Source organism: Monodelphis domestica, chromosome 1, assembly GCF_027887165.1.
Source record: "Monodelphis domestica isolate mMonDom1 chromosome 1, mMonDom1.pri, whole genome shotgun sequence".
In the NCBI taxonomy this organism is placed as follows: domain Eukaryota; kingdom Metazoa; phylum Chordata; class Mammalia; order Didelphimorphia; family Didelphidae; genus Monodelphis; species Monodelphis domestica.
Genome location: NC_077227.1, coordinates 429,564,329 through 429,588,287, shown reverse-complemented (window position 1 = coordinate 429,588,287; position 23,959 = coordinate 429,564,329). Strand labels below are relative to the sequence as shown.

At 37.0% G+C, this 23,959-nt stretch overlaps 1 protein-coding gene across 4 annotated transcripts in view; it reads right to left on the bottom strand.

The window, feature by feature from the left end:
- RALGPS1 (Ral GEF with PH domain and SH3 binding motif 1) overlaps positions 1-23,959 on the bottom strand; it is a 662,857-nt gene that overhangs the window by 602,180 nt on the left and 36,718 nt on the right. For all 4 annotated transcript variants that reach the window (XM_056812171.1, XM_007474667.3, XM_056812172.1 and 1 more), the window contains exon 2: positions 13,051-13,128. The gene's annotated coding sequence lies outside the window, so the exon portion shown is untranslated. The remainder of the gene's footprint in view (positions 1-13,050; positions 13,129-23,959) is intronic.

Here is a 23,959-nt window from a genome sequence, read left to right as displayed (position 1 = left end):
CCTCCCCATCCTGGCCTTTTCAGGTTAATTTTGTTTTCTCTTTACATAGTATAAATCTGGCCAAGTATTTGTAGTTGGCCAACTGACCTAAATAATTATCCTCTGTCCACATGAATGCTGAGTCCTGTGTTAAGTAGAACTGGTACAAGCATGCTGGCATTTCCTAAAGTACATCCGTGGGGAATTAGATGAAACAACCCACTTTTCACAGATGACCATTTATAATTTCTCATCGTCTCAAATCTGTTGGATTTTTTTTTTTTTGCTGAACTTCCAAGTATGGTGCAAGAATTTTCTTAAATTCGGCATTTTCTGAGATGTTACTTGCCTAATCTTTGCTTTGCTATTTTAAGATTGTATGGTTTTGTTCGCATACTAACTTCTATCAGTATATATAACAACTCCATAAAAACATCATAGAGATGAAATACTATAATGCTGTAATTATGATTTCATAAAGGGGATTGTTTTAGAAAATCTTGGGGAGACATTACAACTAATACAGATTAAAGTGAGTAGAACAATATACACATTGATGACAACATTGTAAAGAAATTTAACTATGAAAGACTTAATTCTTATCAATACAATGACACACCACAGTTTCAAGGACTCATGATGAAACATTCTTTCTGCCTCTAGAGAGATGATGGATTTACAGTGCATATTGAAGATATTTTTTCTCTTCCTTTTTAACATAGCTAATGTGGAAATTCATTTTGTATGACTTCATATCTATAACAGGTTTTGTATTTTGTGCCTTCTCAGTGGGTGAGAAGAAGAAGGGAATCTGGAACTGAAAATAAAATTAAAATGAATGGGAAAATTTTTCACAGAACTTGAGAGTTCAAAAGGACCATCTCACTCAGCATATTGGAATCCCCTCACCATAAGGCAACAAATTGCCTCCCAGCCTCTGCTTAAAGACAGAATCACAGAATTTGAGAATTAAAAGGCACTTCAGTGGCAATCTAATCCAATCCATATATGAAAGGAATCTCCACTATAGCTCTATAGTTTACATGGCAAAGGGCCATCCAGGTTCTGAATGAAGACCTCCAAGGCCAAGAAACGCATCCCCCCATTCCCCCATGATGCAAGGTATCTCATTTTACTTTTGGGCAGTTCTAATTAGGATATTTTTCTTGACATCAAGTTTAAATTTGTCTCTGAAATTTCCACCCATTGTTCTTGGTTCTGCTCTTTCAAGCCAAATAGAATAAGTTATATCCTTCTTCCACATAAAAGTTTTCCATAAATACTATACTTAACAGCAGGTATTATGCCCTCCCTGAGTCTTCTCTTGTCCATACTAAACATTCCTAATTCCTTTAACTGATCTTCATATAAAATTAAATCAAGGTCCTTCACCATCCTGATTGCCCTTGTGCAGAGTGATTCAAACTCTCTTTGTCTATCAATCAACAACTTTTAATCATCAAAAACTTAAGTACCCTACCTAGTACCTTACCACCAGTCACTAAGTATGAGAGTTCACAAGTCACTTGCTAGAGTGGGTGACAACTCCAGAAGCCGCTGCCCAGGCGCAGTTGTAGGCAAATTGAAAGACTACAATTGGTTCCTGTAAAGTGGGGGAGTGGCAGGAAGTGACTTTGAGAAAACTGCTTTAAAAAGGCCAATTTGAGGATTCAGTCTCTCTCTCTGCAATAGTGAGCTGGACTGGAGGAGACTCTTTCCCTGGATCCTGTGTCAGCTTGTGGTGGTGGGTAGAGTGATTCCTTCCTTGGTTCTTCAGTGAGAAGACCCTCTCTGCTCCTTGATGCTTTGATGGGACACTCCCTTTAGTATGAATTCTGGTGAGATTCTTGAAAGTCTTAGCTTCCAGTGCATTGAAGGTTCTCAGAGTATTCTTCAGATTTTGGCTTTTTAATTAGGACTTTGGATTTTGGTGAGATTCGCTTTCAGATTCACATTTGCTATCTGGAGATATTAGGATTAAACTTAGTGTATTTTGAAATTAGGCAGTACTTTCTGTCTCTTTAGCTATATTTTTCTACTTTCATTCTTTGTAAATTAAGCTGCTAAAAGTCATTTTGATTTAAACTGTAATATTTTTAAATTGGCAACCACAATATTACTTTAGAAATCTCATATTTAGCATAAAAAGTAAATTTTAAATTTTTACACCCTCCTCTAGACACTTATCAATGTTTTTCTTAAGTCATAGTGTTCAGAACTAAAGAAAATGTTCCAGATAAAGTCTAATGAGGGCAAAGTACAGTAGAACTTCCATCTTTATATTCCTGGAAGCTATTTCTCTCTTGATGTACTCCAAGACTGGATTAACCTTTTTTGACCACCACATCACATTATGTTGTAGTTTACTAAAAACATCACCTCTTTTTTCAGAAATTCTATCTAACCATGCCTCTCCCCATCTTGCCATCTTGCACTGGTTGATGGTTTTGTATCTGATAATAAGATTTAAACTTATCTCTATGAATTTCATCTTATTATATTAAGTTCAATGCTTAAACCCTCAAGATCTCTTTGGATACTAATTCTCATCTACCATCCTATCCCTTTCAACTTTTGTCATATGCATATTTGATAAAAATGTCATTTATGCCTTTATCCAAATCATCAATGTTAATTTGAATGGGCCAAGAAGAGATCCCTGGGGTAGTCCACTAAAGATTCTCCACAAAGCTGACTCTGATCTGTTGTTGACTATTCTTTGAGTCTAGTCATCAGCCAATTCTTAATCCACCTAATTGTATTATCATCTAATCTATATCTATCTTCTCCACAAGAATATCTTTAACATATACATTATTTTGTCCAAAGCACTACCAGAATCTATATCCAAAGCAATTCCCCATCTTCTAGTTTAGTAAAACTGGATAAAAGGAAAATGAGGTTAGTTTGGTACTACCTACTCTTGATGAAGTCATGCTGGCTCTTTGTAAATAACTTTTTCTAAGTATTCCCAACTCTCTCTTTAATAATCTGTCCTAGATTTTTTCCAGGAATCGAAGCCAAGGTCATAGTTCTAAAATTTGCAGCCTCTGTTTTCTTCCCTTTTTAAAAAATTGAGGCATTTGCCTTTCTGAAGCTATAAGGTCCATACCCTTTGGTCCAGGTTCTACTTCCAGTCATAAACCATTCCAGAAGATCACTGATAAAAAGTAAAGGTTATAAGTATCAAAATGTTTATCGCATCCTTCTTTGTTGTAATCAAGAAAGTAGGAAAAAAGTAGATGTCCATTAATTGAGGGAGGAAGGTATAGCTAAATAATTTTGGCACATGAATATAATGGAATATTACTATGTGATAAGAAATGGATATGATTAATGCATGAAAACATGTAAAGATTTCTAAGAATGGATGCAAAGTGAAGCAGACCTAGGAAAACAATATGTACAATGACTACAATAATCTAAAAAAAGATAAAAACAACAATCATAAAGCAATGGAAAATTATTGTTGGAAAATGAAAAAGAAGAAGCCTGGTTCCAAGGAAGAGATATGAGATGAAATCTTCTCCTAAACTCTGATTCATTTACAGAGGTCTAGAGGTATGGAACATTAAACCTAATGTCAATTTTTTTTTTAGTTCATTGGGTTTCCTTATTTTTTCCTTCCTCTTTTTCTTTCTTTTGAAAAAATTCTTTGTTATAAGGGATGGCTCGCCAGAAAGGGAGAGGAAGAAGTATTTTAGGAAGGATACAGGTGAAACCTAGGTGGTATAAAAAACAAAAATAAAATCTATTTTTCAAGTGAATGCATCTCTTTTCAGCCTAATTTGAAAAACTTAATCCCTCAATCTGGCCTCAGAAACTTCTTACCTGTGTGACACTAGACAAATCACTCATTCCCCATTGCCTAGCTCTTACCACTCTTCTGCCTTAGAACCAATAAAAAGTATTGATTCTAAGAAGGAAGGTAAGCCTTTTGCTTTTTTTAAGTCTTAAAGCCCTCAATTCAAACTGTCCCAATTTGGAATGGGTTGCCTTCAAAAGCAGTGAGTCCTCCGAAGTGCTTCAAATAACCAATTCTCTGCAACTACCATGCATTCCTCTCATTTTCTCCTTCTGCAATTAAACCAAACAAATCCATTAATAAATATGGTGTTGATATCTAAGCCAAAAGTGGAAAAGCAGGAAAAGAAAATTATAGACCAATTTCATTAATGAATATGGGTACAAAAATCCTAAACAGAATACTAGCTAGGAGACTAAAATAATAAATCACAAAGAATATAAATTACAACCAAACTGAATTATGCAGGTAGAGGTGGTTTAGCATAAAGAAAATTATCAACTGATAATATCAATAATAAAAGTTATTAAGCATATGGTTATATCAATAGATACAGAAAAAATCTTTGACAAAATATAACCCTCATTTCAATTTTTAAAAACTGGAGGGGGTAGAGTCAAGATGACCACTTAGATGCAGCAAAAGGCCAGACTTCTGTGAAAACCCTTCCATACCAATCAAAAACAAAGTGCTTCAAGGAGACAGAAAACCAAATCTAACAACAGGACAGAGCCAGGGGACCCTCCTGCTCAATTCAACTTAAAAGATATGCAGACAAGGCTGAATTCTTGGGTTTAAGGAAAGGGAAGAAGGAATGTCCCAGGACTCTTTCCCCACCTATTGTGCTGAGTCTCTGGTGGTTGCTGGAATCTCAGGGTAAGGGCTCCAGCCCCAAGGGAATGGCTTGCTGCCACAGCTGTGCCAGGCTCAGGGCTCTAACCACAGCCAGCAGGGAGGCAGCTGGAGGAGAGGGCAGAGCAGCCTAATCACAGCCACTACTCTCCATCTAGGGCCTCCACTTCTCAAGTTTTTGGCCTCAGGGCACATCCAGCTCCACAGATAAACTCTGCCCCTGCTTAATCTAGTCTTATCAACAGGGCAGATAAGAAGCCTTCACAGGGCAGGGAAGCTCAATTTCCAACACCCTTCCTCCACTGATTGTGCTGAGAGCTGCCATAAAAATCCTGCTGACTCAGATCCCAGGGCAAAAGCTGCCAGGTCAGAATACCTTGATAACAGGGAGGGAAGCCCAGTTTCCTTCAGCCTCCACACCTTCACCTACACCTTCAGCTTCAGCTTCTCCCGCCAGCTGGGGAAGATCTGACCTCAGGGCTTATTAATACCCCCATCAGCCTAATCTAGTCAATCAGTAGAGCAGAGAAGAAGTCCCTTCAGGACAGAATAGCCCAACCCCACATATTCAGCAAATAATCAGAGGAGCAAGATTACAGTCAATGACAGGAGACAAAGAAGAAAAAAATATGAGTAAACAACAGAAAAGGAAAAAAGAAATTACGATCAAAAACTTCTATCCAGGTAATGAACAAAGAGCAAATGGAACAGAGGAAGATCAAGGAACACCAAGCAAAAATGCAGAAACTCCAGCAAATTGGATTCAGGCTTTGGAAGAACTCAAAACACAATTCAAAAAACAATTAAGAGAGGCTGAAGACAATTGGGGAAAGAACTTAAAAAGCAAAATAAGTCATCTGGAAACAGAGGCACATGAACTAAAACAAGAAAATAGTGTCTTGAAAGCCAAAACTGACCAACTTGAAAATAAAGCAAAGAAAGTGAAAGATGACCTACAAGGAAAAACAGACCAAAAGGAGAAGGATGAATGAAAATCCAGGGATAAAATTTAGTCTTTAAAAATAAGAATCCAACAACTAGAAGCAAATGACTTCACAAAGCAGCAAGAGTCTATAAAACAAAATCAAAAGAATGAAAAATTGAGAAAAATATGAAACACCTTATTAATAAAACTGAAGACCTGGAAAATAGATAATTTAAGAATTATTGAACTATCAGAAAATCATGACTAAAGAAAAATCCTGGACATCATTCTACGGGAAATTATCCAAGAAAATTGCCCCAACATTCTTGAACAAGAGGGAAAAACAGGGGTTGAAAGAATTCACAGATCACCTCTTGCTGATCCCCAATTGATAATGCCCAGGAATGTTATAGCCAAATTCAAGAAATATCAGACCAAGGAAAAGATATTACAAGCCACTAAGAAGAAACCATTCAGAAATCATGGAACCACAGTTAAGATAATATAGGACCTGGCTGTATCCACACTAAAGGACCAGAAGGCATGGAATATGATATCTGAAAAGCAAGGGAAGTGGGTCTACAACCAAGAATTAACTACCCTGTAAAATTGAATATATTCTTGCAGGGAAAAGTAGGGCCATTTAATAAAACAGAAGACTCCCAAGCATTCATAAAGAAAAGACCTGACTTAAACAGAAAATCTGATGCTCAAACACAGAACTCAAGAGAATCACCAAAAGGAAAGGGGAAAAAAAATTTTTAAGTGATCCAATAAGTTCAAATGATTTATATTCCTATAAGAAAAGATGATATTGGTAACTCTTAAAAATTGTTATTATTAGGGGTAGCTGCGTGGCTCAGTGGGTCGAGAGCCAGGCCTAGAGATGGGAGGTCCTGGGTTCAAAGGTAGCCTCAGACACTTCCCAGCTGTGTGACCCTGGGCAAGTCACCTAACCCCTATTGCCTAGCCCTTACCACTCTTATGCCTTGGAACCAATGCCCAGTATTGATTCCAAGATGGAAGGTAAGAGTTTTAAATAAAAAAAATTTTTTTAATTGTTATTATCATCAGGGTAGTTAGAAGAACTATACTTAGAGGTTATAGTGACAGACTGTATAGGATATGTCAAAAACATATATATATATATATATATATATATATATATATATATATATATATATATATATAACTAGGGGTAAAAAAAAGAGGATAATACCAAGAGAAATGGGAAAAGAGATAAAATGGGGTAAATATACATTGCATAAAGAAGCACATGGGAGGAAGTGGGGAGAAGACCCCCTAAATACAAGGAAAGGGTGAAAGAGGTTGGAGAAAATCTCCAAGAAAATTTTAATCATTACAGTAGGAAGGGTCAGAAAGGTTTGAATGGAAGTAAAACCTCCAACTCCAAATTCAATCATCATCATCATCAACATCAACAACACCATCATCAACCACAAGATTATCATCAATGTCATCAATTTCATCATCAACATTATCAATGTCATCAACATCATCATCATCATCAACTTCATCAACAACATCGTCATGTCATCATCGACATCAATCACATCAACATCATCAGTTTTATCATCATCATCATTAACCTCATTGATGTCATCGTCAACATCAACATCTAACTATCCATCTTTTCCTGGCTCAGGAAAGATTCTTGATGGGTGGTCTAACCTAATAGCCTACTGTGCAAAGTACTGAAAGAGAGACAAAGAGGCCTAAACTCTAGGCTTGAGTGCCACTATGTGTCCTTTGGGGTTAAAAAGAAAACCTTTTTCCTGGACTCAGTTTCCTCATTTATGTATGAATGAAACTTCCTCGGGCTCTGCATTAAGTTAATCAATTAAATCAAAGAATAAACCAGGTTTAAATAAGAAAAAAACTGGAAACATAAGTATAAATGGATTTTTCTTAAAATGACACAAAGCATCTACCTAAAACCTTCAGAAAAAATTATTTGTAATGAAGAGAGAAGCTAGAAGCCTTCCCAATAAGATCAGGGGTGAAACAAGGATGCCCATTATCACCAATATGATTTAATATTCTATTAGAAATGCTAGCAATAACAATAACAGAAGAAAAGGAATTTGAAGGAATCAGGATATTCAAAGATGCAATGAGAAAATAGGATGATATATATTAAAAACTATATAATCAACTAAAAAATTAGTTGAAACAATAATTTTAGCAAAGCAGTTATGAAAACAAACCCACATAAATCATTAATAATTCTAAATATCACTAATAAAGCCCTGCAGGAAAGGATGAAAAAATTTATCATTAAAAATAATCATAGGAAGAATAAAATACCTGGGAGTGTGCCTGCCAAAACAAACTCAGGAACTACATGAACAAATTTTAAAATATTTTTATACAAACTCAGATTTAAATAATTGAGAAATATTTGTTCATGGGTGGGCAGAGATAATGTAATTAAAATGATAATCCTGCCTATCATAATCTACATATTCAATGCCATATCAATTAAATTACCAAAAATTATTTTATTGAGCTGGGAAAAACATCAAAATTCATTCAGAAGAACAAAAGGTCAAGAATGTCAAATGAATTAATGGGAAAAATATAACAGAAGGAGATCTAGAAGTTCCATATTTTAAACTGTATAATAAAGCAGCAATTATCAAAACTATCTACTACTGGCTAAAATATAAAAATAGAAATAGAAAAGTAGATAAGTAGAACAGACACACAACAAACAATAGTAAAAGATTATAGTAACCTTGTATTTGACAAAAATAAAGATCCAAGTTTTAGGGATAAGAATTCACTATTTGGCAAAGATTATTAGTAAGGTAACTCAATAATATATAATGATCAACTGTGAATGACTCAACTATTATTGGCAATAAAAGGATCCAAGAAAACTCCAATGGACTCATGACAAAATAGGATATCCCCTGTTCTAGAAGAAACACACAGAATCTGAATGCAGATTAAAATATACCATTCTCCACCTTATTTCTTCCACAATTTTTTTCTCTAGTATAAGCAATATGTCTTATCTCACACCATGACAAACATAGAAATATATATTATGTAATAATATATGCACAACTTGTATCATATTACCTGGCCTCTTGGTGAGGGGGAAAGACTTGGAAGGGAAATAGAGAACATGGATAGCAAAATATCAGAAAACTAATTTTAAAAATCATATCAACATGTAATCTGAAATAAAAATTTTAAATTTTAAAAAATTGTTGGAAAAACTAGGTGTAGACCATTTAATCAATAATTTTGATTACATTAAATTGAAAAGGTCCTGTACAAATAAAATGAATGTAGCCAAGATTAGAAGAAAAGCAGCAAATTTGGGGGGGAGGGGAAGAGATTTATATAGTTTCTTAGAGGCCTCATATCTCAAATATATAGAGAACTTTATCAACTTTATCATAATATGAGCCATTTCCCAACTGAAATGGCAAAAGAGGAGAATAGATTAATAGTTTTTGAATGAAGAAATCAAAGTCATATAAAGTCATGTGAAAAAATGCTCTAAATCATTACTGATTAGAGAAATATATATCAAAACAATTCTGAAATATCATCTCACCTATCATATTAACTAAAAGTGATAAACAGGCAAATTGACAAATGCTGGAAGGCATGTAGGAAAATGGGGACTTTAATACACTGTTGGTAGAACAGTGAATTGATCCAGTCATCATAGAAAGCAATCTAGAATTATGCCTGGAGTTAAAAAACTTGTATACCCGTAGACCCAGCAATATCACTTTTGAGTCTTTTTCCAAGGTGACCAGTAAAAAGGAAAAGAACTTATCTGTTCTAAAATATGTATAGCAGCTCTCTTTGTAGGGGGAAAGAACTGGAAATTGAAGGGATGCCCATCAACTGGGGAATGGTTAGACAAGTTGTAACATATGATTGTGACGGAATACTATTGTGCCATAAGAAATGCTGAACAGTAGGTTAATTTAAAAAAAGAAAAAAACATGGAAAGACCTACATGAAATTTTGAAAAACAAAAGTAGAATGTTCTCTAGAATGTTACATTCAGCTCCATAATTAATGTCTGAAGAATGACTTGTGAATAACCACCTCCAGAGAAAGAACTGATAAACAGAATTTCAAAAAACAGTTTATAAAAACTTTTTTTGGTCAAATGATACCTTCTCTAGTGGGGAGGGGAGGGGAGGGAGGAAGGCAGGGAGGTGCTTGAGAATTTTAATGTAACTAACATAAATAGATTAAGAAAAATAAATCTAGGGGGTAAATGGGGGTAATAATAGCACCTACCTCACAGCATATTTGTAAAGTGCCTTATACATAGTAGGTGCTTATTAAATACTTGTTCTCTTCCTCTTCCTTAATTCTTTAGTATTTCAGAGTATAAAGTGGGAGGGGGAGGTAATCTTTAACTATAAGGACAGGGACTCTATGGAATAATGAAATCCCAAAATTAAAGTTACAAGTGCGAATCCTATTCTTTCATGGCCTAGACTAGACAACTAATACCCTCAAAAGTCCACAGTGATGCTCTCTTTCAATGCTGTTTTTCAGCTTTATATAAAGAAAAACTTCCTGCTACTAAGAGCTGCCCCAAAATGGGACAGATGTGCTGCTTCAGGATGGGGAGAATTCTCTTTCCCAGCCCCAGAAAGCCTTCAAGCAGTGACTGACAATTTGTCAGAAATATCGAAGATGGTATTCCCACCTATATAAGTATTTGGCTAGACTGATCTCTGAGGTTCTTTCCAACCCTGGGTATCTATAATAAAAATCATAGGACTTTTTTATCATAAACTACTGTCTAGCTATACCTTCCTATACTTGTACCACTGATGTTGCTTAAACTCAAATGAAGAAAATTACATTTGTCCTTATAATCTCCATTTTACAGTTGAAGAAAGTGAGAAAGAAAAAGGTAACATAATTAATTCAAGGTCACACAGCTAGCATTTGGTGAAGTTGAGCACTTGAAACGAAATCTAACACGAACTGTGATTTATCCTAGTCTCGTCTAGCTTAAAATGAATAAACAGATGAACCCCCCATCCCACCTTCCCCAACTTGTTTCTAAGCATACCCTGAAGCTGCAGGATTGGGGATCCAGGGTGTTGTAGAAACAGGCCAGGAAACACACAAATAGTATACATATTTTGCTTAAACCACTGTAACATACTCAGTGTATCATACTTATAGGCATCTGATATTCCAGATACTCAAATTATATCTAACGTTTATGCTTAGTTGTGAAGGCAAAAAGCTGAGTTGGATTTCAGTAAGAAAACACAAAATTTAAAAGAGAAAACACCCCCTTCCCTTCTCAGAGATGTGTCTTCTTTCCTCCCAATGCACCTTTGTCCCACTTTTACTACCTGACCCAAATGCATACACATGCATACATGCACTCTTGCAATCTCTCTCTCTATCTCTATCTCTCTATCTCTGTCTCCACCTTCCTCCTTCTTCTATCTCCCCCCACCTTGCTTATTATTTTCCATCAATTGCCCCTTGTGTCCCTATGAGCATTTGGACTGGCCTCCCCTAGTAAACTACTAAATGTATGAAGTAGGAACCAGCCAGACTTTCTGCTCAAAGACCCTGTGAGGTTGATGAGTTCAGGTGGATAAAGACAAATGAGGCAACCAGTAACAAGAAGTTTGTCACTGGCAATGACAGAGATGGAGAGAAGGGATAGGGGACTCCTGCTGTTAGAAATCAGATCCAGGATGTTTGATTAGTGAGGTTTGTTATTGTTCTTGTTTCGATTTAGCTGTATCCCCAGCATAGTGTTTTGCACATAGCGGGTGTTTACTAAATGCTTTCTGAATTCAAATGAGTTGGGTGGGGAGAGAAGTGGGAAGAAAAATTAAGGACAAAATTAGGCCTGACCTCCAGGAAGAATTCAGCTTTATTATTGTAATTTTCAAGAATTAATAGAAGAGGGCCACATAGGTGGTAATAAAATGCCAGGTGTAAGAGGAAAGCAGACTCATCAGGCTAGAAGATTAACTTGAGCGGGGGAAGGGGAGGAAGGAGAGAGAATTCCAGAGAAGGAACAGAGGAACTGAGAAGATCCAAACAGTTGAGCTCACTTCTCTTTGAGAAGCCCACCAGGGAGGCTGACCTGAACAAACCTCTGAGCCTGGAACACCCTCCTGTGAAGTCTGACCCCAGTATCCAGTGGAAGACAAACCAGAGTGAATAGGAATTTGCTAGAAAACTATTCACCACAAGATTTCCTCTTAATCCCTCTAGACAGCCTCGAATTTGATATCATAGCTAGGACAGCTAGGAGTCAGGACAATTCTCACAACTGACCCTGCAGGATTTTGGGGAGAAGGGATTCAGTTGTTATTTAGGGACTTCCTATTTCCCACCTTCTTGTTGCCTTATCCTATAACTCACTTGCCTTACCTTTCACATGTTCCATTAGAATAAATAGCTATTTGCTAGATCAAGTGCCTGCTTCATAGTTTCCAAGAAGGGAGACTTGGGGTTTGAGGGAAGGAAAGTTACACTTCTCTCCTCAGAGAAGGAGAAGCTGTCTGTCCTTTAACCAAGTCTCTAAGGGAACAGTAACCTGTGATTCTAAAGGTAACTAGAGTGGGGTTTTACCAGGGAAAGAGAGGGAAATCAATCTATCCCCTCTCTCCACCTCTTGGCTCCATTCCATCTCTACCACACTCTAGTCCTGAATTCAGTGGTGGATGACTCCATTTCTCTCCCTCCATTACACAGGTCTGGAGAAAGGAAATCCTAGGTTCAAATCTGGCCTCAGATACTTCCTAGCTGTGTGATCTTGAGCAAATAACTTAACCTAATTTCCCTTACTACTATTCTGCCTTCTAATACAGAAGATTAAGGTTGTTTTTTTAAGAGAATTAATAGAGGAGAAAATAAATAATTTAGGGACTGACTGTATGAAAGCAATCCAAACAAAGTCACTTATTTGAACCACTTATCAGTTGTGCTGAATTTCCAGGCAGCCTAATAATGATCTATACATCTTTAAATACTTTTTTAATATTTAAAGTTTCATCCATGCAGCCAATCCCTTTCCCCTGACTGATGCAGATTCCAAGCCTTTTGAGATGGTTTCAGGAGTTGCCACAATCTTTGTGTCATGGTGACCAGCCTATGGGTCATGAGCCTTTCCATACCAGAAAAGGCTGGTCCTCAGGAGACAGTTGCACCCATACTCAATGCCTTTTTTGGTAGGATCACTAGGACTTAAGTCCTGCTAACATTCTTCTGAGAGCTGAGAGATACTCTTTTTTTCAGGATGCAATATCAAAAGAGGAAGACATCATTAAATACATCAAGTAAATGTATAATGTTAGATTGGATCACAACAGAAATTTCTGGTCACAGATGCTCAGCCTTCAGTTTATTGCTCATATGGTTACCTATTCATGACAGAAGCAAAATTAAAGGGAAAACTAGTCATATTCCATGATTTCAAGTTCAGCGTAAGTGAACTTACCTGTCATCTACATTGCTGTGCATATTGTCAATTCACCAGGTGCTGGATTAGAGTGCATTTCTTTCAGAACAGCAAGTTCTATAAAAGGAAGGGAAATAGTTCCATTGACTCTAATGTTACACATGTTGTAATGTTCATTTTTCAGACATACAGGCATTCTCCAACTTAGAAACCTCTTAGGTGCTCCAGAGAATATGGAATTTAAAACACATCACATCTTTTCCTAATGAAATGATGTTCTATAGACTAGGGTCAATATCCCAATGGACTCATGAGTCTACCCAACATAAAAGATTGAGGAAATTAATTTATATACCCATTTAATCTTTTAAGTAAAGGGGTTCACTAGATAGATCCTTCTGCAACTAATATTCTACAATCTAACATCTTTTGTTGTAAGGTATCTTCTAACTCTGACATTTTGTTAATGCTCTCAGGGCTGACAGAAGCCCAGGGCTTTGGGAAGGTGGCTATTAGGGAAGCCATTTAAAAGACAGCATCAGAAGAAGGAAAGAACACTTGGCCTGGAATAAAATATCTTAGATTAAAATGCAAGCTCTGACACTTACTATTTATGTGACCATAGGTAAGCCAGTCCTCCCATATGAAGTAGAAATCATCATAGTTATACTGCCTACCACCTCATAGGGTTTTTATAAATATTAAATGAGATTTTTAATGTACTTAAAATTATCCATTTTACAGCTCACAATGCTTTCTATCTCTTGTTTATTATAAAATTTTCTGTCCATAAATCTGATAGTTAATATGTTCCGTATTCTTCTAATTTGTTTATGATATCTCCCTTTTTACCTAGATAAGGCTGCCTCAAGGCATTATCCTACACTTGCCTTTCTAGAATTAGGCTGTATTTTTTTTAAAAATTTTTAACCTAATAATAAAAATAAAGAAATCTCAAAAAAACAGATTTAAATAAATATTTGAATAATCCTTTTAGTTAAAAAATGATGAGATAATGCATATAAAACCCTTTTGAAGACTTTGACCAAGTCACAATACTCATAGGTGAGACTCAGACCCAGAACTTTCTGGCTTTGAGAATAGCTCTCTATCTTTTATGTCATACTGCTTCTGTATGTGGTCAATAACTTACATAATTATGCTATTATTCACTGCCATGAAATCTTCTCTCTTAAATCAACACTGCTTGAATTGTACTATATATTTGCTAACTATAGGACACCATGGCTTATTCAGAATCAAAATTTCAAGTGAATCAAAACACAAAATGACCGAAAAGACAAGAAGGATGTATCTGACCAGAAAAGGAGGAGGCCAGTCACATGGTGAGAGGGAAAGAGAGCAGAGAAACAGCCCAAGTGTTGCACTAGTAGCCATGATATGTGAAGGATCTGGAGGAATTTTGTGGAAGGAAATAGACAAGAATCCTCTGGGATGAGGTGTTGGTATATGTGACCTGTACTGGAGGCAAGACAACCAATGCCAGTGGTATGGCAGATACTAAAAGATTAGAACAGCCCAAACAAACCTTTTATAGTCTATACTAAGAGTCAAATTACCCAAACTTCCTCCAGAAAGGAGGGGGTCAACTGAATATTTCTTCTCAAGGATATAAGCAGAGTTTTCATCTTTTAAAAGAATTTCCTTCTTCAATAAAGTAAAGTTTTCTTATCTTGGGGCCAATTACATCATCTCTTTTTCATATATAGTAAAAAGTCAAGGTTACTCTGTAGCTTCAAATCCAGCTGAGATGTCATAAATTTCCTGTCTTAAGAGCATCTGGACACATTCAAGGATGCTGAAGGCATGTGCACAACTCTCCTTGGCAAGGACATTTCCCAAGACATTCCTGAGTAATTTTTTATTTTACTCACAATATGATTATTGATTATTCATTCTTATACACAGTTATTCAATCAGCTAATAATATGGGAGTATAATATAATATATTTATAATATAATATAATAACATGGGATAATAAGGAATAATAGGATTATTCCTTACAACTTATCACTAAAATACTGATTATCTAATAAGGATTTCATACAGAGAATAAGGTTCTACAGAGGCATAAAAATAGTGAATATAAACTGAAGTTGTTTAATTAGATAATTTTTTTACATCCCTGAGAACTGGACTTAAGAGGACTCAGTGAGGGGGTGACTCCAGGCATGGCTTTAGGGCATCTAAAATAAAAGACTGAAGCCTAAAGGATGCTGCTAAGATGGGGCAGGGAGGTAGAGCTTGATCTTGGGGCTACTTTTCTGTCTTAGAATTAATACTAAGAAAAAAGGTAAGAGTTTTTAAAAAATTGTATAATACAGCAGAAGGACAGCTATAGGAGTGAGCATCCAGCTGACAAAGTGGGCATCCTGGTGGGAACTGGACATTGAATTCTGGTTGGGGAAGGGAAAATTATGTGGCTTCCTTCACTGGCAGCAAATAGTGATGGTTTGTCTTCCTACAGTTCACTGGTCATTTCCTGTATTGGGTAAGGGTGGAGAGAAGAAGATCCTGGGCTCCCCACCCTGAGGCTGGTAAAGATAAATAGTAAATTCTGGAATAATCACCAGCATATATACATCATTTCATGTTAACAAAAACATTTTCATCAAAATCTTATAAACTGGATAGTATGAGGGTTAACATATCCATTTTATAAATAACAAATAGGCTGAGAAGAATCAGTATGACACCTTAGAGAAAAGGAAAGAGCACTGGACTGAAGACTGTAGACCTGGATTAAATTGTCAACTCTGCCCTTTCATGCTGGACCACAGTTAATTCATCTGTAAAGAGAGAGGCCTCTTCTAGACCTAGAATTTAATGGTTCAATGGTTAAGTGACCTGTCTATGGTCATACAATGAGTATTTAAACACAGGTCTTTTGTTTGCAGGTCTCTAAGTTTAACAATCTTAGAAAACACCACACCATTTCTCAATAGCCATATTCTTCATATTCTCATTTACAAAAGACATTGCAAAAAAGAACATCACAGGCACTCCAACATTGCTACTGTGTCCAAGTTACCCAGATGTATAAGATTGGGGCCACAAAAAGCACAGGTGCTTTTGGCAAATGATATTCCTAAAAATGCTGTATTGGTTTTAGTTTAAAAATTGAACAGAAGCAATGTTAAGCTGAAAATGTAGATAAGGAGAAGGTTTACCTCATTCATTCATTCAGCAAACAGTGAGGGGTATTCGAAGTTGAAATAGGATACCGTCCCCATGCTCATAGAGCTTACAGTTTAGCAAAGGGATAAGACATGGACACATGCCACAACTATAAAGGTATCAAGAAGCAAAAAAAGTGAAACGAGCTTCCAGTTAGAGGAAACAAAGGAGAGTGTGGTAGAGGAAGGAGCACTTATTTAGAAATCTGATAGCTGGGGCATGAAAGGGCTTTGGATATCATTCTACTCCAACTCCCCAAATTCATGACGAGGAAATTGAGACTCGACGTGTAAACGACTTGGTCTAAGTCACAAGGCAACCAATGGTAGAATAGGCATCTCAATCCAGACTTCTTACTTCCAGCCAGTATTCTTTCTCTTATACCACACTGTTGATTAAGCTAGTCCTTGAAGGATAAGGTAGGATTTCAAGAGGCACTCAAAGTTTTGTTTATAGAGGAGAACAAATAATTATTCTGAGCTCTTCTCCCCATGGCTTCTCCTCTTTCATTCACTGGTCTCTTTCCAATGATCTCTGGTCGAGGCAGTGATGCTGCCATAAGAATTCACCCCTGTGTCGAGATTAAGGATGAGCCTTCTCTCTGTTAGAAAGAATTCCTCCCACCTCCATTCTGTAGCTTGTTTGTGAGCAAAAATCCTTCTATAATGCCTAATCAGAGGTAACCCTGGGTTTTTGAAGACTCTGCCAATAGAATATGGCCTCTGGCACACCCTCCAACTGGAAATGCTTCAATTATGTGGCTGGCAAGGGACTGTGAGTCTCTCCTCCTCAGGTCAGTCTGGCTAAGTACAGGGAAACATCACCAGAAGGTTTGCCACTAGGGGATAAATGTTTTTTGGCCACAGCAGCTCCTGAAATCATATAATGAGACATGGAGAGGTTGGGATCTGAGTCAGTGAAGTGAACACATACCAATGAGATCATAGACTTGTTTGAAGCTGAAGGAAAAACTTGTTTTGACCTCAACAGGAGCCACATTGATATAGGGCATTAAAGTTTTTAACCCTCTTTCTAACCAACAAGTACTGATTAATGCTAACTATGTGCCAAACACTGTGCTAAGCTGGTGATGCAAATACAAGTGAGCAAGCAAGTTTCTGTCCTCAAGGAGTTTATACTTTAATGGGGGAGAAATAAAGTACATCAATTGGTACACATAAGATAAATGCAAAGAGAAGAGAGACAAGGTAACTTTGGAGAAGGCACTAGGGGCTGGGGAACCTCTTGCAGAAGATGGCATCTGAGCCTAGTCCAAAGGGATTCTAAAAGATACAAGTGAGGAGGGAGACCTTCTAGGAGAAGGAGATAGCTAGTGCCATAGGAAGAATGATTTAAGTATTTGGGGATGTTGAGCCTGGAAAAGAGAAAAGTTAGGGGGTGGGAGACATGAAAACTGTCTTCAAGTATTGGAAAGGCTATTAAGAAGAATAATCAATCTTATGCTGCTTAGCCACAGAGGGAAGAACCAGGAACAATGATAGATTAAATCCAAGAAGGTAGATTTTAGCTAAAAAAAAAAAGGAAAACTAATAGTTAGAACTGTCTAAAAGTAGAACAGTCTGCCTTGGAAGGCTGAAGACTCCCCATGTCTAGAGACAGAACAGCTGCTTGTTACAAATGTAGAGCAGTGGTGTAAAACTCCAATAGAAACGGGGGCCATTTGAATCTGTACATAAGGATCTCTGCAGGCTACATTCTGGCTTAAGTTCTAAGATGTAATATTATCTATGTTTTTATCTATTTTAAGTATTTCCCAATTATATTTTAATCCAATACAGACCACACTCAGGACTGTTATGAACTATATTTGCAAGCATATGTAAAGGATACTCCTGTTTGGGCACTGGTTGCCCTAGATAGGCTCTGAGCTCCCCTCTAACTCTGAGGTTCTAAAAAGGCATGAGATAAGGCAAGAAGCCCAGAGTTTTGGAAGGATACACGTAAGGCTTTGGGAATCTGACTGCAAATAAATTCTTGAATGGGGTTAGTTGAACCATTTCTCAGTAAGAATAAATTGAATTACTAGATTTGGATATGGGTGGAAGATCTAGCCTAAATCCCACCATCTCTTCCTTCTCAGCTCTGCTACTAACATTACATAAATTACTTAGTCTCTATAGGTCTCCATTTTTTCATCCATAAAATTAAGTTAAAGTCTCTTCAAGTTCTGGCACTGAATAAATCTACGCAAAATAGGGAATGTTCTTTAGAAGGATAAACAAAAAAGCACAAAAGGTATGAGTGTGTGTCTCTGATGATACCAGCCAAAATATCTTTTCAGTGGGTTTCTTTGATAAATGTCTCGTTGCCAAAATTTATAAGGAAGCGATTTTAAACTTATGAATTACTCCCCAAATGAGAAATGGACAAATGTAATTTTCAAAGAAACTCAAGCTATTAATAATATTGTAAAAAATTCTCCAAATCACTAATAATTAAAAAATGCAAATGATAGTAACTCCGAGGGTCCACCTCATACTCATCAGATTTACAAAAAAGCATTTCATCTACCAACATTTTGTAAGTAATTTTCTAATTCAATGTTGCCAAGAGACAAAAAAATCTAATCTAGCAAATCTACCATTTAAGGATACCTCATTATGATCTCAGTTTTTCATGTCACCACAAAAAATTTTAAATCAATAAAACTTCTCAAGAGAGAGAGACAGAGAGAGAGAGATCACAATGAGGTACTACAATTCTAAGATGCCTGCTAACTGCTTGATCTAAATTTAAAAGAGCAAATGACCACATTGCAGTAGCACCTTATAACAATGTGATTCATCTTCCCTGTTCCTGATAGATATCAGAGGAACTTCTTCCTTGGCCACAAGTTAATTTTTTTAAGGTTAATTCAATCATCCAGTCAATAAATATTTATAGAGGACCTACTAGAACAATTAGTAGCTGAGTGAAAAGAGAGCTAGCCCTGCAGATGAGATGTCTTTGGGTTCAAATCTGGCCTCAGACACTATCCAGCTGTGTGATCTTGGACAAGTCACTTAACCTCAGTTGCCTAGCCCTTACCACCCCTCTGCCTTGGAATCAACAAAGGGTAAGGTTTTTTTAAAAAGACCTACTGTGTTCCAGGCACTGTGCTAAATCTGGCAAAATATAGCTCCAGCTTTCATAGAGCCCACAGTTTAAAGGGAGAGAAAATAAGTTATATACAAATGAACTATATGTGAGGTATATTAGAAATAATCAACAGAGAAAAGGCATTAGAATTTAGAATCAGGGACAGCTAGTGGCTCAGTGGATCGAAAGCCAGGCCTAGAGATGGGAGGTCTTAGGTTCAAATGTGGCCTCACACACTTCCTAGTTATGTGACCTTAAATGCATAATAAAAGCATATGATTTATCACTTGTTTATATAGGGATATGATTTGGGGTTTGGACTTTAAAAGATTCCTCTTTTATAAAAATGAATAATGTGGAAATAGGTTTTGAGTGATAATACATGTATAACCCAATGGAATTGCTTGTTAGCTCCAGGAGAAGGGAGGGAAAAGGGGAGGGAGATGATATGAATCATGTAACCATGGAAAAATATTTTAAAAATAAAATTATGTAAAAAAAGAATTGAGATCAGGAAAGACTTCTTATAGAAGATAGGATTTTATCTGGGGCTTGAAGGAAACCTGAAGGTAAATATGAGAAGGAGGTGCATCCCAAGGCATGGAGGATAGCCAGTGAAAATGCTCAGGATCAGGAGACATTGTTTCCTCTGTGAGAAATCACAAGAAAGCTAGCATTTCTAGATGGTAAAATACATAGTAAAATGTCAGATGACTGGAAGGGCAGGAAAGGGCAGGCTATGAAGGTCTTTGAATCCAAATAGGGTTTTATATTAATCCTAGAAGTAATAGAGAGTCACTGGAGTCTACTGGAATGCAGTATGGGGGGGGGGGGATATGGACAAACCCGCACTTTATAGTTTTTTGACATTTTTTTTATTTAATCAATTTCAAACATTATTCATTGGTTAAAAAAATCATTTTCTATTCCTTCCTCCCCTCCCCTAACCCCTCCTATAGCCTACGTGCAATTTCACTGGGTATTACATGTGTCCTTGATCAGAACCGATTTCCATGTTGTTGATGTTTGCACTAGGAAGATCCTTTAAGTGTCTATATCCCCAATCATATCCCCTTGACCCACGTCATTAAGCAGTTGTTTTTCTTTGGTGTTTTTTCTCTGAATGTGGATAGTGTTCTTTCTTGTAGATCCCTCTGGGTTGTCCATGATCACTGCATTGCCACTAATGGAGGAGTCCATTACATTCAATTGTGCCACAGTGTATCAGTCTCTGTGTATAATGTTCTCCTGGTTGTTCTTCTCACTCTGCATCAACTCCTGGAAGTCATTCCAGTTCCCACGGAATTCCTCCAGTTTATTATTTCTTTGAGCACAATAGTGTTCCATCACCAATATATACCACAATTTGTTCAGCCATTCCCCAATTAAAAGGCATCCCCTTGTTTTCCAATTTTTTGCCACCACAAGGAGTGCAGCTATGAATATTCTTGTACAGGTCTTTTTCCTTATTATCTCTTTGGGGTACAAACCCAGCAGTGCTATGACTGGATCAAAGGGCAGACAGTCTTTTATCTCCCTTTGGGCATAGTTCCAAATTGCCCTCCAGAATGGTTGGATCAACTCACAACTCCACCAGCAATGGATTAATGTATCAACTTTGCCACATCCTGTCCAACATTCATTATGTTCCATTGCTATCATGTTAGCCAATATGCTAGGTATGAGGTGGTACCTCAGAGTTGTTTTGATTTGTATCTCTGATTATCAGAGATTTAGAACATTTTTTCATGTGCTTATTAAATAGTTTTGATTTCTTTTACAGAAAATTGCCTATTCATGTCCCTTGCCCATTTATCAATTGGAGAATGGCTTGATTTTTTGTACAAATGATTTAGCTCTTTATAAATTTGAGTAATTAGACCTTTGTCAGAGGTTTTTGTTATGAAGATTGTTTCCCAGTTTGTTATTTCCCTTCTGATTTTAGTTACATTGGTTTTGTTTGTACAAAAACTTTTTAATTTGATGTAGTCAAAATTATTTATTTTACATTTTGTGACTCTTTCTAAGTCTTGCTTGGTTTTAAAGCCTTTCCCCTCCCAAAGGTCTGACATGTATACTATTCTGTGTTCACATAGTTTACTTATAGTTTCCTTCTTTATGTTCAAGCCATTCACCCATTCTGAGTTTATCTTGGTGTAGGGTGTGAGGTGTTGACCCAAGCCTAATCTCTCCCACACTGTCTTCCAATTTTCCCAGCAGTTTTTGTCGAATAGTGGATTTTTGTCCTCAAAGCTGGGATCTTTGGGCTTGTCATAGACTGTCTTGCTGAGGTCCCTTACCCCAAGTCTATTCCACTGATCCTCCTTTCTGTCTCTTAGCCAGTAACAAATTGTTTTGATGACCGCTGCTTTATAATATAGTTTGAAATCTGGTACTGCAAGGCCACCTTCCTTTGTATTTTTTTTAATTATTTCCCTGGATATCCATGATCTTTTGTTCTTCCAAATGAACTTTGTTATGATTTTTTCTAATTCAGTAAAAAAAGTTTTTTGGAAGTTCAATGAGCATGACATTAAATAGATAAGTTTGGGTAGGATGGTCATTTTTATTATGTTAGCTCGTCCTACCCATGAGCAGTATGTTTTTCCAATTGCTAAGATCTAGTTTTAGTTGTGTGTAAAGTGTTTCAAACCTGCACTTTAGCAAGAGCACTTAGATAATAGCCAAGAAGAGGAAGACCAACCAGCACAGTGGTCCAGGTACAAGGTGATGAGGATCTGCACCAAGGTTGTGACAGTGGCAGGAAAGAGAAGAGCCGAATGCAAGACAAATTATGAAGGGAAAAGCAACAGGCCCCAACAACAGACAAGAGAGAATAAGGAGTTGAGTGGCATCTCTATTGCAAGCCTGGAAGGATAGTGATACCCTCCACAGTAATGGAAAAGTTAGCAAGAAGGGAGGATTTGGAGGAATAGATGAATTCCATTTTGGACACATTGAGATTAAGATGCTCATGGGACTAGGCAAGTCACTTAACCCCAAATGCCCAGCCCCTGCCACTCTTTTGTCTTAGAATTGATACTAAGGTTGAGGGAAAGGGTTTAAAAAATAAAGCACCTGTGGGACATGCAGTTTGAGATATCTGACAGGCAGCTGGAGGTCAGCAAAATGTTAGGCACCTATAAGTAGATTTGAAATGATGTTCAGTCATTTCAGTTGTATCCTACTCCTCATCGTCCCATTTGGGCTTTTTCTTGACAATGATACTGGAGAGGTTTGCCATTTCCTTCTCCAGTTCATTTAACAGATGAGAAAGATGAGGCAAACAGCATTAAGTGACTTGCCCACAGCCACACAGCTCGAGTATGTCTAAAGCCACATTTGAACTCAGGTCCTCCTGATTCACAGCCTGGCACTCTATCTTCTAAGCCACTTAGGTGGCCAGAATCATTATCATAGAGAATATAACTGAATCCACAGGAGCTGATGAGAGCACCAAGTGAAGAAATATAGAGGGAGAGGAGAAAAGGTCCCAGGACAGTGTCCAGATTTAGCAAAGTACACTGAGAAGAAAGAGTCAAATAGGTTGGAAAAAGAATCAGGTAGAAGTTTTCATTAAAACCTAGAAAGAAATTATGAACAAAGGAGTGATTGATGGTGTCAAAGATTGCAGATCTAGAAGTACTGGATGAGACCTAAGATTATTAAGTTCAGTCGCTTCATTTTATAGAGAAAGAAACTTTATTTTACAAAGAGGACAAATTGCTTATGCAAGGAGAGATACAGAGACTCTAAATTCAGTGTGTACTTTCCACTATTTCCAGTTACCTGATTCAACTGTTTTAATGTGATTGATTTGTTCTTATTTCCATGGATCGATGATCTTACAAATATAGAATTCTCCAGGGGAGCATCACGTCCAATCTATACCTTGTCATTCTGTATGGCTCTTATCCATGTCCTTCCATAAATGGAGGGAGGAAGGGAGGCACAGAGCAGGGAATGGAGGGTCCACCAGTTACACTGGTTTATTTATATTACATGGGTGCCTGCAGCAAGCTAGCAGTCTATATCCCTCTCTCTTACTACACGATTAGCCCACTTTATTTTCCTTTTATTTCTGTAATGATGTCTATTATCTGTATACTCATGAATTAGTGTAACAAAAACTCAGCTCTGTTCTTCCTCATCTTAATATACCTCTTGGAAGCTCTGAGGTCAACTTCTGGCCATGGATGACCCATCACTGAGGGGCCATACATAAGCCAGGGCCCTTGGTTGCCTTTGCTTCCTTTGTGTTTCTTCTTTTGTGATCTTAGGCAAACAAGTATCTGGAGGACCTTGACAGTTTGAAAAGCCTGGCAATTGTTCCATCTGCTCAAGGTTAAATGGCAGTAGGGAATGAGGTCCCAGTCACTAGCCCAGAAATTTTGAAGATGCTTACTTAGCAATCTTAAAAAAAAAAAAAGTCCTTTACTTCCATTTTAGAACCAATATCACATATTGATTTCAAAGCAGCCAAGCAGTAAAGGCTAGGTAATGGGGGTTAAGTGACATGCCCAGGCACATAGCTAAGACATGTCTGATGACAGATTTGAACCCAGGACCTCCCATCTCTAGGTCTGGCTCTCAATCAGCTAAGCAACCTAGCTGCCTCCCTTATTTTTATTAATAATGATTTTATTATTA